Below are 16434 nucleotides of genomic sequence, written 5' to 3'. Positions count from 1 at the left end.
GAGAATAGACTGGGGAAAAGCAGAAAAGGGAATCCCGCCTAAGTCCTAAGTCATTTCTTTGGTACTACAACGAAACATGGTTCCTCACCCTAAGTAATTAAAAATAGTTCTAATATTTAGTTACAGCTTTTGAAAGCATTAAAAGAAATCCAATTCATAACCAAAACGCAAATTAAAATGCCTTTTCTTTCTTCCTCTCCATTCACACCTTCATCAAAATCTCCCTCCAAAATGGCAGCCTCATCACACTTTATTTGTCTATTATTTTTTTCCTGTAAATAAATACTGGTTCCTTCAGGTATAAACTCCCAACCCCACTTCAGCTTCCTTTACCCCCAGCTCTGCTTTGCAAATGCTCAGAAGCAGAAATGGCAGGTTCATTATCTCTTTCAGCAAACACAGAGAAGGTGAGCTTCAAGGGAGAATCACTGCACGCACAGGCACGTTGGTATGTACTTTGTTTATCCCTGTTGTACTTAGAAAAAAATAGGATCTCATCTGGAGACAGCACAGCAAAAAAGCAAATCTGTTATGGTCCTCTGTAGGCCCCAACCTGGGTTTTCTTCTGAAGTAATGAATAGTAATGTAGCTATTACCTGAACCGGATACTTGCACGGAACTAGTAGCCCTCAAAACTCTCACGTGTTTTATTCTATTTGATTCCCACAACATAGTCCTATGAGGGAAGTAGGAATTTGTATCCCCTTAGGACTGAGGAATGCTAAATTACCAAACAAAAGGGGAAATATTAGAATTCGGGGGTGGGAGGAATTTCATACATATATTCATCCTTATGAATTGAAGACCCTCTTATATGTATGTATGAAAACACTTATTTTTATTTTGATTTAAAACATACATATAGAGACATATATATATAGTTTTAATACCAAAATAATTTGATTTAAAACATATTATGTAGGAGCACCTGGCTGGCTCAGTTGGTTAAGCAACTGCCTTTGGCTCAGGGGGCCTTTGATCTTGGGGGCCTGGGATCAAACCCCACATGGGACTCTCTGTTCAGTGGGGAATCTGCTTCTCCCTCGCACTCTCCCTCTCTCTCAAATAAATAAATAAAATCTTAAAAAAAAAAAAAAAAAGATTCTCCCTTTCCCTCTGCACACCTCAAAAAAAATTTTAAAGAAAGTAGATAAAATAAAATATATATGTAGTTTTTTGGAGCACGTGGGTAGCTCAGTCAGTTAGGCACCTGACTTCAGCTCAGGTCATGATCTCAGAGTCCTGGGATGGAGCCCCAGGCCAGACTCTGTGCTCAGCGGGAGCCTGCTTTTCCCTCTGCTCCTTCCCCTCCCCCTGTTTGTGCTCACACTTGTTCTCTCTTTCAAATAAATAAATAAATAAAATCTTTAAAAAACACACACACATAGTTTTCAACCAACACAAATTATTTCAACTACTTATTTTGGAGCATACTAGTGGAGATTTCTGGGAAGTACAGGAACAAAAGTATTTGTTTAGTCCCTGCATTGCTACTCGCAAACATCAGTGGAAGTAATTTAAAAATAAAATTGTCATTACAAAAAAATCAGGAAGTTATGACAACCCCACAAGAAAAACTAAGAACACTGGTGCAAAACTCAATAGAAGTGGTACAAAATGAGAAAAGGACTTATGGGCAATTTATATCTCTTTAGATCTTGACCAAAATGAAGATTTCTTAAAAGTAACTTGTAAGTTCAAAACAATGAATTCTGGAACACTGAAAAGAATTTAAAAAATAAATAAATAATTTAAAAAAAGAAAATTATTGTTGGTTAATTCATTATAAATACTGGCTGAAGTAAAGCCAATGATGAACAATGTTGACTTGATATTAGTTGCTCTGTAATTGATTTAGTTAGATAAAATCATTTAGCCCTTGTCCATTGCACTTAAGACAGTATTTTATCTAATATCACTGCAATGTGGACTAAGTTTTGTTAAATACCAACTGACAAATTGAGACCGATAAAAGAAATGAACACTCCAGTGTTTATAAGCAAACTGTTAAATTTGAGTACAGGCGGAACATGTGAGTAAATTGAGCGTGAGTAAAGGTCACTACTGAAAATTATGTTAGATTTATTTTAAATTAACCTAGGAAAACTATCACTTTATGGCCCATAAAAATAAATTGCACCTCTATGTGACATGTATCTGTAATAAGTTATCAATTTCACAATTAAAATTTCAAAAACAAGACCAAAAAAAAGTAACTAGTAAGTTCAAAAGGCATAATTAATGATACTTTAGTCAGAGCGAGGAATACTTGGTTCAACTTCTACTTCCCAGAGCAGCCAAGAAGTTGGATTAAAGGTGGGCAACACACATAGGCCACCTAGATTTTTTTTCCCACTAAGACTCCTAACACCAAGAAACTGCCCAAGAGGGAACTGGGAAGGCAGAAGAGAGAGGATCATCCCTTCCTGTAGGCACTGACAAGATTCACCAGATGAATAATAAACACTGAATTACAAATTTTTTTTTTAAAGTGATTTATATGTTCACTAACAACAAGCCTAATCTTTTGAGTGGGCGATCTACTCATCCCAAAGAGAGAATATAGGACATAAACAAGGAGAAAGAGAGAAAGATAAAGGGACAGAGGCAAAGCTCAGGTAAATATTACATCTCAGGGAAGAACTGCTCCCAAAATACAGAAGCAAATCTGAATCAAATGATACTCTTAAAGAATCTAAAGAGAATGTGGATCCTGAGCAAAGAATTTAAGAAAGATATACAAGAGAAAAAAGAGATAAAAGAGGATCAAAGATAACAAACCAACATAAGTGAAATGACCAATTTCAGAAAAGAAATGGAAAATTTCAGCACAGCCATTTTTCATATGAAATCTATATTTGAAATAGCAAAAAGCAGAATATATACTGTTGAAGCCATTAAGAAACACAGAGGGCAATCTTCAAAAGCGAATTACATAAAACATAAAGAGAATGAAAGTATAAATTCACTGGAGAGAAAATAACAGAGAAAACAAGAAAAAGACATCCAAATGTGCAAAATTGATATTCTTGAAGAAAAATAATGGAACAGAAAAATTCAGATTTAATGCAAGTTATCTTTCTTAAAATAAAAGCTGACTGAAAGATTAAACAGTCATGCCATAATTACAGAGAAATTATACAGAAATACTAATATTAAATACTTATTTAATACTAATGTTAAATATAAAATAATAATATTAAATATTTTCTGGCAAAGTTACTGAACCTCAAGGCAAAAGGTGAAATTTCTATTCAAAACTGTTGGTTAGCATGATGTCCAGTAGTCAGACAACTGATTTGGAACTTGACCACACCTAGTCTGGGAACTTCTCAATGAAAGAGTCTGAGATTTTTCCCATCCTCCAGCAACTAATATGTGCCTGGCACAATGTAATCTAGGAAAAATGTTAAGAGCATTTCAGACAAGCCTTAGACATTTCTACTTCAATTATCAATGACCAACTCAGTGGAGAAACACCTTCAAAATTCTAACAGAAGAAAATATATGACTCCCAAACTTCAGACTCTGCCATGATTTTGAGTCAAATATATAGACAAATTAATTTTTAAAACTTCCAAGAACATAAGTAATCTATTAGTGATCTCATAAGTGATCTATTAGTGATTCTCTAAAATATATATATACACATATAAATGTTATATATATCTCCAATCAAGTGATAAATCAAAATAATGTGTATTATATTAAGGAATAGTTTTAGATCAACATAAATGAGAAAACAAAATCTAAATGAATATGGGAATTGTGTTTACAAAATAGAATGTAAAATCCTTGATAACTTAAAAATAATAATGTAAAGCACTAAAGTTAGGAAGTAAGGAAAATATAAACATAACAATTCTCTCATTTTTCAAGGCAGGCAAAAATTGAATAGTTAATAATCAAGAAATGGTTATTCTAAGTTACTACAGAAGAACATCTTAAAACCACTAAGAGAAATGCGTTAATTCAGCTGGTATTTTTTATGCCCAAAAAGTGCAAAGAAAAACAGTCAGTTTAACCAAAAATAGATAAAAGGAAAGCAATAAATTATGAAATATGGCATTCTAAGACATCGGAAGACCAAGTCAATAAATGTAAATGGGATAAAATCAGTTCTTTAAAAAGAGTTTAAATAGTGAAAAACTGAAAGCAATATAAATGCTCATCTTGAGGGCACAAAAATGTGAACACTGAGGACAGAGATCTTGTCTGTCTTGTTAATTACTGCATCCTTAGCACTTAGGATTCTTCCAGGCACATTGCAGGAATTCAACATCATCGACTAGCTGGACTGATTCATAATAATCCATACAAAAGAATAATGTGTAGCTCTAAGAAAGATCTAAAGATCCAAGAAAGATCTAAAAGTTACTGATGTGGAAAGTTTAATGTGACATTGTATTAAGTGAAAAAAGAGTATATGGCAGAAAAATATTAGACTATATGATCTCTTTTGTGTAAAAATATATCAATATTATATAAAAAGTTATATGTCATCATACATTATACATACATATATTGTTTATAGAAAAAAGTCTAAAATATAAAAATATATCTGAAAATCTCAATAGAAGTGCTAATGAAAGAAATAGGGAACAATAGGAGGAGAGAAGAAAAATCTTACATTTCATTTCAGACTCATCTGTTGTGTTTTAACTTTTTACAATGAACATATTAATTTTTTATAATTTCAATCATTTAGATTAAAATATAAACTACAAATGTCATCTGGAAATGTCTAGCACTAATCCTTAGATCACAAAACATATGGGGAGAAACACATTGCATTATTCAAGTAGAGACAAATTAAGAAAAATATTTACATCCAAAGCCTAATGATAAGTCTAATGATAAACTCGCTATGACAACCAATTTTATCCACTGCTATAACAAGAAGATGGCTCATCAGTTACTGAGAAGACAGATTTAGATTTTATACCACATCACTTAATAGAACAATCTGGAGAAATAGAACCTTCTCAATAAGTGTCCAAATCATACTCACCTGAGAAAAACATAATTGGAGCTTAATATTTGGTTCGTAAGGAAAAGGTTGTCTGAAACAGGCAGTAAAAGACTAGTCAGACACAAATATGCATAAAAATTAAAAACGACTCATCAGGAAAAGTAAAAGCCCCACGGTACTAGGTAAAGTCCAGCTGCACATATGTGAAGTCAATAGGTAAAAGGATTTCCATAAATATATCATAAACTGCATGGATCATCAATTAACTACAACAGTAAAACAAAGTCCTTAACTAGCTCTAAAAATGTCTCCCAAAACGGATAGCATGGGCAGGTTATTTGGGGAATGTAATTCTACTTTTTATATTAGGGAGTTACTATATGAAGAATGGTAATCGACTCTTCATTATCTCTTACGAAGACAGTATTAGGAACAGTGTGTTTAAACTATATAGGAGAGAATTGTATTCATATATAAATAGAGAGGTGTTGAGTTTCTTGCATAAGTCAAATGATCACCCTGGCTATCTTCGAAAAAATGGGTAGATATTATCTGTTTAGCACTCCTAGATTATAATGATGTCCATGAGCCAGGGGCCTGACCAGGGAATTTGTACCAGGCTACGTCTGAGTCTGGAAGGTCCTCAAGGACAAAATTCAGGTTTTTGTCCATTATTGGCTGCCAGCACCTAGCACTGTGCCTCAACAAGTGGAAAAAAAAGTTCTATGAAGTCAAATTCCTATAATAATAGGATTAGTATAATATTAGTAATCCTATTATTAATAGAATATAAAGCAGAATTAATCTGTAATTTGACAAGACAGGTATAAAATTCCAGATAAAATTATGTTACACAATTATTTGTTACTTGGAGAGAATACAGAACATTCAGGAGTAAAAAAATTGACCCATGTCTCTTAACCTGAAAACAATGACATACTAAATATCTTTCATTTTATTCTCTCTAATATATTTCATATATTTTAAGCCTAAATATAATTTTGCTTGATTCTTTACATTATTTTCTATACTTTTCCCCAAACGCACCATGAATTTTTATAATTCAAGGTTATGCTCCTCTGTTCTCTGTTCAGAGTGCATTTCTTCATCGTCAACATAGCAAACCCCAAACTATCATTTGAAGCTACGATCAAATATCATCTCTTCAGTGAATTCTTGGGAACAGCCCCAGACAACTGAGTTACTATGAGTACTCGTGCCTTTAACTCACACTTGCTAAAATCATTATCACATTGTATCATATTAATTCTAATGTACCCATTTTCCCCACCAGACTAAAAGTTTAAATCTTCAGTAACTACTACAGTGCCTGGTATTCAATAAATATGTGATTATTAATGTCTTTGTCCAGTACTTTTGGGTGCCTGATAAGTGGTCAAGAAGAAGGCATGGCATAAAAATAATTCCAAAACTAATTGGAATCTTTTCTTTTGTTTCCACCTCAATTCAGACCTCCTTAGACCAGGCTGCCATCATGTCTCTCCTGGCACACATTGGTGGCATCCTATCAGGTCTCTGCTTCCTTGTTTGCTTCCAGCACATAGTCTATTCTCCACTCAGAACTCAGAAGAATTTCAGAACACACTGGGAACCAGTCTCTCCTCTCTAATGGCTTCCAGGTACATTTAAGTAGAATCCAGATTCCTTATCCTGGCCTGATGGCCCTTAAAGAGCTGCCCTGGCTCACCTTTTTGACTCTCTTCCTTTTGCCGACTCCCTCCAGCCATTCCCTCCTCCAGTAGTGGTTTTCCCACTGACATTTTCTTGGCTTGGTTTTTTTTATTACTTTAAAATTTGAGTTTAAATGTCACAGACTTAGAAACCAAAGTATCTCCCATCTTTCAGTCGTATCACCCCATGTTAACTCATGTATTTCTCATTGGATTTTTTTTTTTTTGAGCTTATATGTTCTTGCTTATTACCTATCTCTTACCAATAGAATGTAAGCTCCAGGATAGCAGACACCTTGTCTATATGTTTTTCATCATTGTAAGCCCAGTGCTTGGCACAAACTAGGTACATAACAAATGTCCTAAAGGATACATAGTAAGAGCGGAAGCAGTGGTAACAGCATCTAACACTTACTTAATGGCTACTTACGTCACACAAAGTACTGTCCTAAATACTTCATACATGTTAACCCATTTATGTCACACACAAATACATATACACATGAAACTATGCAGTAGAAAAGCTATTCATTGTCATCACCCCCTCTTGTGAGAGGTGAAAACTAAAAAACAGAGATGTTAAGAAACTACCCAAAGTCACACAGCTATTGAAGTATAGAGCCAGAATTTGAATTATGTCATACAGACAGGGAAGCCTACTCTCTCGATCACTCTATTATATGCATATCATGTTAAAAACAAAGTGGTAAATTCATCAAAAAGATTGTTATATCTTAGTTTTAAATCTATTTTGATTTAACTAAAACATGTATCTGACAAGTTCAAAGAACATTTAAAAAAATGAAGCTTAGGTTTAAAAAAAACAAAGAATAATAAAATAATAAAAATAATAAAATAAATAATAATAATAAAATAATAAAAATACATATTAGGTTATCAGCACTGAAACCATGTCTTAGAACCTGCCATTAGACAGACAAAAACCAGTGACATAAGAGCTAAATCCAATGTCTGTCCTTACGAAAAACACAGACTTTCTTTCCCCGAAAGAAAGATGAAGGGAATAGATGGGACTTCGCTGTGTTCTCTTGACAAAAAAGGAGCAACCTGGACATATGGTGTGACTCAAACCCGTGCTGAGTAACTTTTGGACAGGGACACTAAAAAATATACCTAACCTGGTTAATAATAGCAAACCACTGATCCGTCAGCTAATGGTGTTTATAGGAAATAGAATTCACGAGAAAAAGAAATAGCAGCATGAGACAATTAATCCACAACATGCAATTTCCTTCTCTGTGCATCGCCTTCACCAAGAGGAAATCTGAAGACTCGCCACCTGTTCAGATGTGCCTTTTGTAAGATTTAGAATGGCCTCCCGCCAAAATGACTAAAGGCATTCATTTATACCACATAATTAAAATAAACATTGTGTTTGCTGAAAGGTAAATTTTGTGATCTAATGAAGAATGAAGTAAAAAATAGTAACATTCTCAATTCTCAATCTCTTAATTTTAGGAACAGATATTTTATGTGTACTCACTGAGAAAACCTGACATTTCATATTCAAAAAGTAGTGACTTTTAATGTGTTTGTTATGACCAAGCTGTATTCCCCATTCACAGTAAATACTTTGCTCAGCTTAAAAACCCTCAGCTTCCTTTCTTTTTGTACAGGTCCAGTTTGAATACCTCTTCCAACTAAATGTTTCTTTCTCAACTCTTTTCCTCCCTCCTTCTCTCATTTATTCCTGATAACTGCCCGTTCCCCATAAAACGGAATCTGGTCAGTGTGAATTGGGTCCAAATCCAGTTACCACCACTTCTAATCATATAACCATGACCAAATTACCCAGTTACCCTATTTCTTCTACCCAAAGCTTCATTTTCTCATATGAACAACAGTGGGAAAAAAAAAAAATGCTTACTTCATGGGGTTTTGTTAAGAATCACACATATCATGTAAACAGCTTCTGGCATGTAGTGAATGCTCACTATTGTATCTATCCTTGTGGTCACTGACCATACCCTTCTACAGGGAGGGCATTCCACTTCATGCAATGATCCCCGTTACCATACTTTCTCCCCAAACACTCTTTTGGGATCCTTAATACAAAAACACGTCGAAAAGTATAATTGTTTTAACGCAGTGAATCTCATCTTGATGTACCTGTACCTCTGGAAGTCAGAAACATTTTTGTTTTAATTCTAAAGAAAAACAATATATATTTGGGAAAGCTTGCACAAGCCAACTAAAACCTCAAGTTCCTTTCTAGTAAGTCTGGAATTTTTATCAGTTGAACTATTATTTCCACCCTCCCCCAACACACACACATACCAACTATAATATTCATTAATTCATTTACTCTATCTAGTATAATGCAGGTGATCAATAAGTAAAAAGAACAAAATGCCAATTTTCTAATGCTGCTCCTAAGTCTTGATTAACTCATGTATCTAATACATTGTTTTAAGAATGCAATTTTTTTAGAGGTTAAAAACCCATCCAAGGATCCAAACACACACACACACACACACACACACACGTTTGGGCATTTATGGAGAAAATGTTGTAAACCAGTAACCTAACCCATGTCCTGGTTATATCTGACTTGGCACATTATATTTTTAATTCTCAGCTATAGAATCTGTACACTCTGTGCCCTATGTGGAGTATTTTGTTTTGTTTTTACTCACCATTATTTAATAGATTATTTAGATAATAGTGACAATAGCATTCAACTTGTAAACAACTGAAGCTAGTAATTTATTAAATTAACAGTTTTATTGTAATAAATTATTGTGAAATCCACAATAATTAAATGTATATTGATTTTATGGAAGCATATCAAGATTATATGTCACTTGTAAGAGGATCTTAGCATATGTTTGAAGCATTTCTCCAGAGAGATTTTGGTTATAGCCTTCTATCTTTGTATCAAATGACAAAGATTAACTATTTCTCTTGATGGTAAAACCTTCTGTAACATCCTGCAGAAGACACTCATCTACCTCTTAAGACATCTTTCTTTTGTCACTCTAAAATTACAAGTGATTCATCCCTGGTCTTTTGTATAAATTAAAAGATATGCAAAAGTATACCATTTCATGAAGAACTAAGTCATGATGTCTGGACTAGAAGCATTTTTTATTTTATAATTTTTGAATAAAAATGCATTTAAAACTGGAAGAACTTTCCTAATCCTTAGATTAAAAACAGCTCTTGGAACATTTGAAAAGTAAAGAGAGTAAAAATGAATTTGAGAGGATGAGCTAAGCATTCAAACATGGAGTCAGTCCACTGAGAAACAGCTTGTTGATAATCTCAATGGCTTATGGGGGTCTCGGCATAGAACATCAGATATAGAATCTGGGTCTCAGACTTTTGTGATTGATGAACTCTTAGATTTTAGAACAGAGGTGGTACTTATAATGTGCTGTCCTATGAAGTGAAGCCAAATTCTGGATCCTCCAAGGAGATTTCCCTTCCCAGTGTTCAACTCTGCTTAGCCTGAGAAACTACTGCGCCTCCATTTTAACTCCCTGTATGATCTTCTCAAGTCTAGTACGAAGGAAGGATTATTTCAAATTATTTTTTGCATATTAAGTTTCAAGTGTTCTAAATTCACTTTGCAAAGTGGATTGAACAGATATGATCCCAGGCATGCACTATTTCCGTGTTAACTCAGATGATAATGATAATGACCAGGACAGGCATAGTAAAGATGACAGAAGGACACCACTGAATGGTCGTGAGTAAAAACAACACATTCTCAGTTTGGATTTAAGAGCCATAAACAGTAAAAACAAACAAACAAGCAGACAAAAACCTCGCATCATACCCACTTCTTGAGCTACCCTCCTACTTCTATGCAAAGATGGAAGCAGAATATACTATTATTAAGAATCATTGTTGGGAAATGAAACAACTATGAATTCCCAAGTTCATTGACTCAGAATGACTTTCAGCAAACCATTCAATCTGAGACTTTTATTTTTTGTTACTAACGTGGGGACTCCAGGTTGTTTTGAGGATTGCAAGGGATGATATGAGGGAGCCCCACTGCAGAATGAGGTCTCAATAACTGTGTTTTTACCCTAACTACTAAGTTATCCTGGCTAAGGTTTCCTGGGGATTTCTGGCTGCCTACCTTGGAAATGGATACATACATATAATTATTATGTACTGTTTAATTCTAGCCACTGCACTCAACAGTATTTGAGTTACTATATAACATGGTTTTACACGAAGAAATATGTGGCTTTTGTTGTTTTATTTTTTCAATATAGAAGCTCCTGTGTTTTATTTAAACAAAGTTATTAGTAAAACAAGAATTATATAAATTATAAATTTATAAATTATATATTAAACAATACACAATATACTTATAACAGTGTATATATATAAATATATATATATATGAAATTATGATCACTAAATCAAAAACACTTCAGCAAAGATCTCAGAATCTTCTCTAAACTACTGACATATTTAGACTATGGAACCTTTCTTGCAGTTTATTACATTCACTACAGGCCATCAAACAAAAATTCTGCAGCTCTGAAAAGACTGTTCACTGTCAGTTCAAAGAATTTTTCATCCTTTTAAGAGTTTTGAAGCTTCTGGTATGTTATTCAAGTTGCCTGAAAAACCCGTAACTGTCATGGCATACAGCAGTCTTCTTTCTGAAACACTGAATTTTTTTCAGAGAATTTTTTTATTTAAGCAATATCTTATATAAGCAACTAGAAACACATGAATGATGTGTTTAGTTACTAACATGACATTTTTAAAGTTGACAGTAAATGATGCAAAAAATCAGAGGTTGCAAGGTCTTAGTGTTGCCATTAATAATAGGAAAATGTGACTTTGACTAATTTGGGTGTGTGACTATGGGTATCTGAGCTGACAGTCACCCTTATAAAAGTAATGGAGGGCAAGGTGTATAGATTGTTAAGTCAGGGATGCTTGCTAAAGGTAGAGCAGAGATGATGCGAAGGTTAAGACTTTGCCTGATTTTTTTTTTATTTCTAATTCCAATTATTTTATCTGTAGATTAATTTTATCAACTGCCACATTAGCAGAATATGGCCAATTTTACCAACCTTATTTTTAAGCAGATGCTAGACAACAGAGAGATTGTGGTTGATGAAATTCTATTTTAGAATGCCTGTCAAGAAAATCTATTTTAGAAGTCATTATTGACTTTATATTCCTATTTTAAACAACCGCAATGTCACTTTGCCTTAAATTCATACATCCCTGTTTTAATTCTAAACTTGTATTTAAGCTGAAAGTTATCCAAAACTTGGAAAAGCCGCCATTCATTATCATAAAGGAAAGACTGTCCCATATCTACTTCCTGTCTCAAACTCCCCTCCCTCCCCTGGGTAGTGTGTAGCACACTGATGCCTTCTGTCATATGTGGGAGCAGCATCTGGTCCCATGCCATGTCTACAGGGGTCACTTAGAAGATTCCTCCTAAGCTTAACTCACCAGTCCAGCTTGTGCCCTGCAAATTTGCTCTTCCATTTCTGGAAGGGGGACGTGTTGCAGGGCTGGGAAGGTCTCCAGGCAGGATCAGGAAGCCAGCCCCAGGCTTTGCTCTGCTGCCCTCCATTATCCTGCTGGAAAGCATCCCACACCAGGAGAATCCCAAGAGAAGGAAGACCTTCCAATCACTTACCTAATCCCACCAAAGGAAAAAGGGAACAAAGTTGAATGCTGAGTACCCCTTTTCACGAATTTTACAGCTGTTCAATCTCTTCTCTGGCGTGTATTTTCATCAGCTAAAAATAACCCACAGAGGTGCTCCTGCACTCGGTGACTTCTTAGCCTGCTTATGTAACTGATCTCATTTAAGGCTTGTATTTTTAAAATTTACATCCTTACTATCCCTGTCCAGGTCATTATTGTCTGAGTTAGACTGGAAATGATACACGGCTGGGATCACATCTGCTCAGCTCACTTTGCAAAATGATTGGCCCAGAAGCAAATGTGACTGTGATAGTAAATGCTTCTCTCAGGCTGACAGAGGTCTTTGAAGAGCCCCCGTAAGAACTGCAGAAATGTGGGGGCCCACCCATCCCTCAACTTAGGTATCTCTGCTATCAGACTCCATGACTGAATTCTAATGAAAGAGCACAAATGTAGCTTAAGCCCTTCAGGCGATCCTGGTTACAGGCTAAGATTTCTGAAGGGTCCCTTTCTTCACAGAAGGAGAAATAGAGGCCTGGGAGGTGTAAAAACGGTTTGTGCAGAATCCCACGTTAATTGGTGGCCATCTCCTGAGCCTCAAGGGTCTGCCCCTCAGAGAATAAGCAGTGGACAAGTCAAAAATTCTAGAAAGGTAGCTTTTAAGATAAGAGTGAACAAAACGGGAGTGCCTGGGTGGCTCAGTGGGTTAAAGCCCCTGCCTTCGGCTCAGGTCATGATCTCAGGGTCCTGGAATCGTGTCCCACATCGGGCTCTCTGCTTGGAAAGGGAGCCTGCTTCCTCCTCTCTCCCTCTGCCTGCCTCTCTGCCTACTTGTGATCTCCGTCTGTCAAATAAATAAATGAAATCTTAAAAAAAAAATTATAAAGATGAAGTGAGCCCACCTGTAAACAGAGTGCGTCTGAAGCGCCTCCCGCGGTGGCTTTCACAGTGTCTAGGGAAGGAAGATGGGGTGACAACCTCTATTATGTATTTTGTGACTTATACACCAACTGGGTTTATTTTTAACTTTATTTCAATGGTTTTTTGTGACTATTAAAGTATTGGAAACTTATGGAAGAAAATTGGAAGAAAAAATAAGTTATGTGTAATTACTATTTTCTTAAGATTTACCTAGTTATTTAAGAGAGAGAGGGCGGGAGGGACAGAGGAAGAGGGAGACAAGCAGATTCCTTGTGAGCACAGAACCAGATCCCTGGACCCTGAGATCATGACCTGAGTCGAAATCAAGAGTCAAACACTTAACCCACTGAGCCACCCAGGCACCCCAAGAAATGACTATTGTTAACCTACAGCTATATTTCCTTCCAGCCCTTTATATGCATATGTATGGACAGACAGACAGATAGAAAGACAGACAGATAAGATTTAGTAAGGTTTACACCATGTTTTAATCCTGTTCCTCACAATGTATTTATTTTACTAGCTCCCATCACATACAAGCTTAGGTGTTTAACTCTTTCTTTATTGTTAGAGGTTCGGGTAATTTCCACCTTTTGACTATTAAAATAACATTACAATTAGCAATATTTTTAAAAAATTTACATGTTATATTTTATCAGTTTGGTTGCCAGAGTGTTCTTAATATTCTAACTGTGAGTTATGTATTAAGTGTCTTTATTACCATCGTCTATTGTCCCTCATGAACTTACAATACTAGTAAACTTATTAATCCCTTATGTATATACATGTATATGTATATGTATATATACACCAAAAGCTGTTCTAAGCTCTTTCCACACATTTGCACATTTTAATCTTCACAATAACTTTATGAAATAGGACTCTTCTTATCTTTTATCATCTTTGAAGAGAAGAGGAAACTAAGCCACAGAGAGAACCGTCTGTGATTTCCCTAAGGTCACGCAGTTGACCTGGGATCATCAGGGCCACAAACCCATGAGTCTGGGTGCCAGGCCCTGCTCTGAATAGTGAAAGTGTACCATCTCTCTAAAGAACAAGATAAAAAAAAAAAAAAGGAAGAATAAGATCATGTGTTTATTAAACATGTTATTTTAATATAGTTCCCATTTTAAAGGGTATCATGTAAGAACAGGAATATTCATGTATTTGAATAAGGACTAGTTTTTGGAAGAAAAAAAACAGAAAGGAAAATAGTTCAGTGACTTGACTCTTTCATTGAAACAGTTTAATTCTCTGACATTTACTCCTCCTCTTGCAGGATCACAATCCACACTCTTCCATATTTTCTGAGAGAAAGAATAGGAATATGAAGTCTTAAGTTCAAAAAGTGAATAACGGAGTATTGTGATTTCTATATTTGGGATTATCCAGGCAATTTGGAGCTGAGATGAGTTCTGACTTGACCCTTTTCTGGACACAACCATAGAGGACATACTTATCTCTCTAAGTGTCACATTTCTAATCTGAATATAGGGATGTTAACCTCTCACTTGGTACAAATGTGGGGATGAAATCAAATACCACAAATAAAGCAGCGGGCACAGGGACCGATGTATACTAAGTAATTTTTTTCCCTCTCTTCTGCCTTGTTCCCCCCAACAAAGCAAATAAAAAATAATAATAATAAAACCCTTCTCTGCGGAATCTGAGAAACAAACTGAGAGTTTTGCAGGCAGGCTTGGGAGGGCCTGGTGGTGGATATTAAGGAGGGCACGTATTGCATGGAGCACTGGGTGTGGTGCATAAACAATGAATCTTGGAACACTGAAAAAATTAAATTAAATGTAAAAAAACCTCAGAGACAATGCAGTTAAAGTCTAAGCTTTTATAATATAACTATGAATGTCTTGTTCAGAATAAAATCCTTTGGGAACTCCATCTGAAATGTACCTAGGCTCCCCTGAAAAATATCTGAGCATCCCTGCTCCCACTGAATACACAGGATGCCTTAGAGTCTGCTCCCAAATGTTACACTGTTTGCAGAGTTTACATCTTACTGGAAACAGATGGACTTGGAGATGTGCTGCTCAGAGATCAGGCCTAAAACTGTACTCTGTGCATGACTTAATATATCAGGGAGGAAGCTCTCTACACGGTAAACACCAATTACAAGCATCATTTGAGTATATTGTGACTGCCGCTCTGTACATATAAAATAATTATTATTATTTGCTTTATTCAGTCTGTTCAAATAAGTCCCTACTTAGACCACATGCTGCAGGAAAAATAGGCAATTATTTCAGCAGTCTCCAGACATGTCAACCACTGAAGAATAAATAACATATTTTTCTTTAAAAAAAAAATTATGTAGCAGGTTGGAAAAAAAAATGTCATTTTAACAGCTGGCACTGGGGCTCCCCTAAGGGACAGAATGGTCTTTGTTTAAGAAAATACCTGGTAGACTGTTGTATGTGGGGAAGTGTGACCTGCGAGAATGCTCTGTGTGAAGACAGCAAAACCAAGGGATAGTTTGCCCCACGGGACGTTAACAAAATCTGGAGGGTGAAGGAAGCATCCAGAGAGGAAGGTGGGCAAGTCGTCAGTGAGAGTGGAGGGGACAGAGGACAGCAACACAACAGAAAGGTTTGATCATGCAGAAAAAGAAGTCAGCAAAAAAAAATCCCAAGCGGCAGGGAAGTCGGGGCTTTGTTAAGGAAGCCAGAGTTTGGGGCTGCAACATAAACTCCTTTCCTCACTGCGAACCTACAGTAAAGCCAACATACACGTCAATGTCTCGTTTGAACGGTGGTTGTGGTCTCACTTCTGAGTGTGGGACAGAAAAGTAGGAAGGACTCCAGCAGCCAAGATGTAAGTCAGATCCAGAACCCAGCAAAAATAGGAAAACACATCTAGGGGGAACTTGAGTACATGTTCTGGGAAATAAGAGGAACCGGAAGAGCATCTTAAGCTTCTACAGAGTGTGGAGTTGAGAGTTTGAGTCAGCTTTATGTAAACTTCGAAGGGACCTAACAGGTTTGATTGCAAATGATAAAATTTTATTCTTTATGGGTGAATAATATTACATTGTTATATAATAATATTATATTGTGTGTGTGTGTATATATATATATATATATATATATATATATATGGGCAACCCAAGTGTCCGTCCACAGATGAATGAATAAAGAAGATGTTATATATAACATCTTCTTTATTGTTACATATATA

General features: G+C 35.6%; 1 protein-coding gene across 1 annotated transcript in view; it reads right to left on the bottom strand.

Annotated features, from left to right (window-relative positions):
* The window catches only part of FGF14 (fibroblast growth factor 14), a 590191-nt gene that overhangs the window by 455560 nt on the left and 118197 nt on the right, over positions 1-16434 (bottom strand). The gene's annotated exons all lie outside the window — the stretch shown is intronic.

The sequence above is a fragment of the Lontra canadensis genome, unplaced genomic scaffold (genome assembly GCF_010015895.1).
Source record: "Lontra canadensis isolate GAN:19392208 unplaced genomic scaffold, GSC_riverotter_1.0 scaffold73, whole genome shotgun sequence".
Taxonomy (NCBI): Eukaryota; Metazoa; Chordata; class Mammalia; order Carnivora; family Mustelidae; genus Lontra; species Lontra canadensis.
Note: the sequence above shows the minus strand (reverse complement) of the source record. Positions and strands in the feature narration are given on the sequence as shown.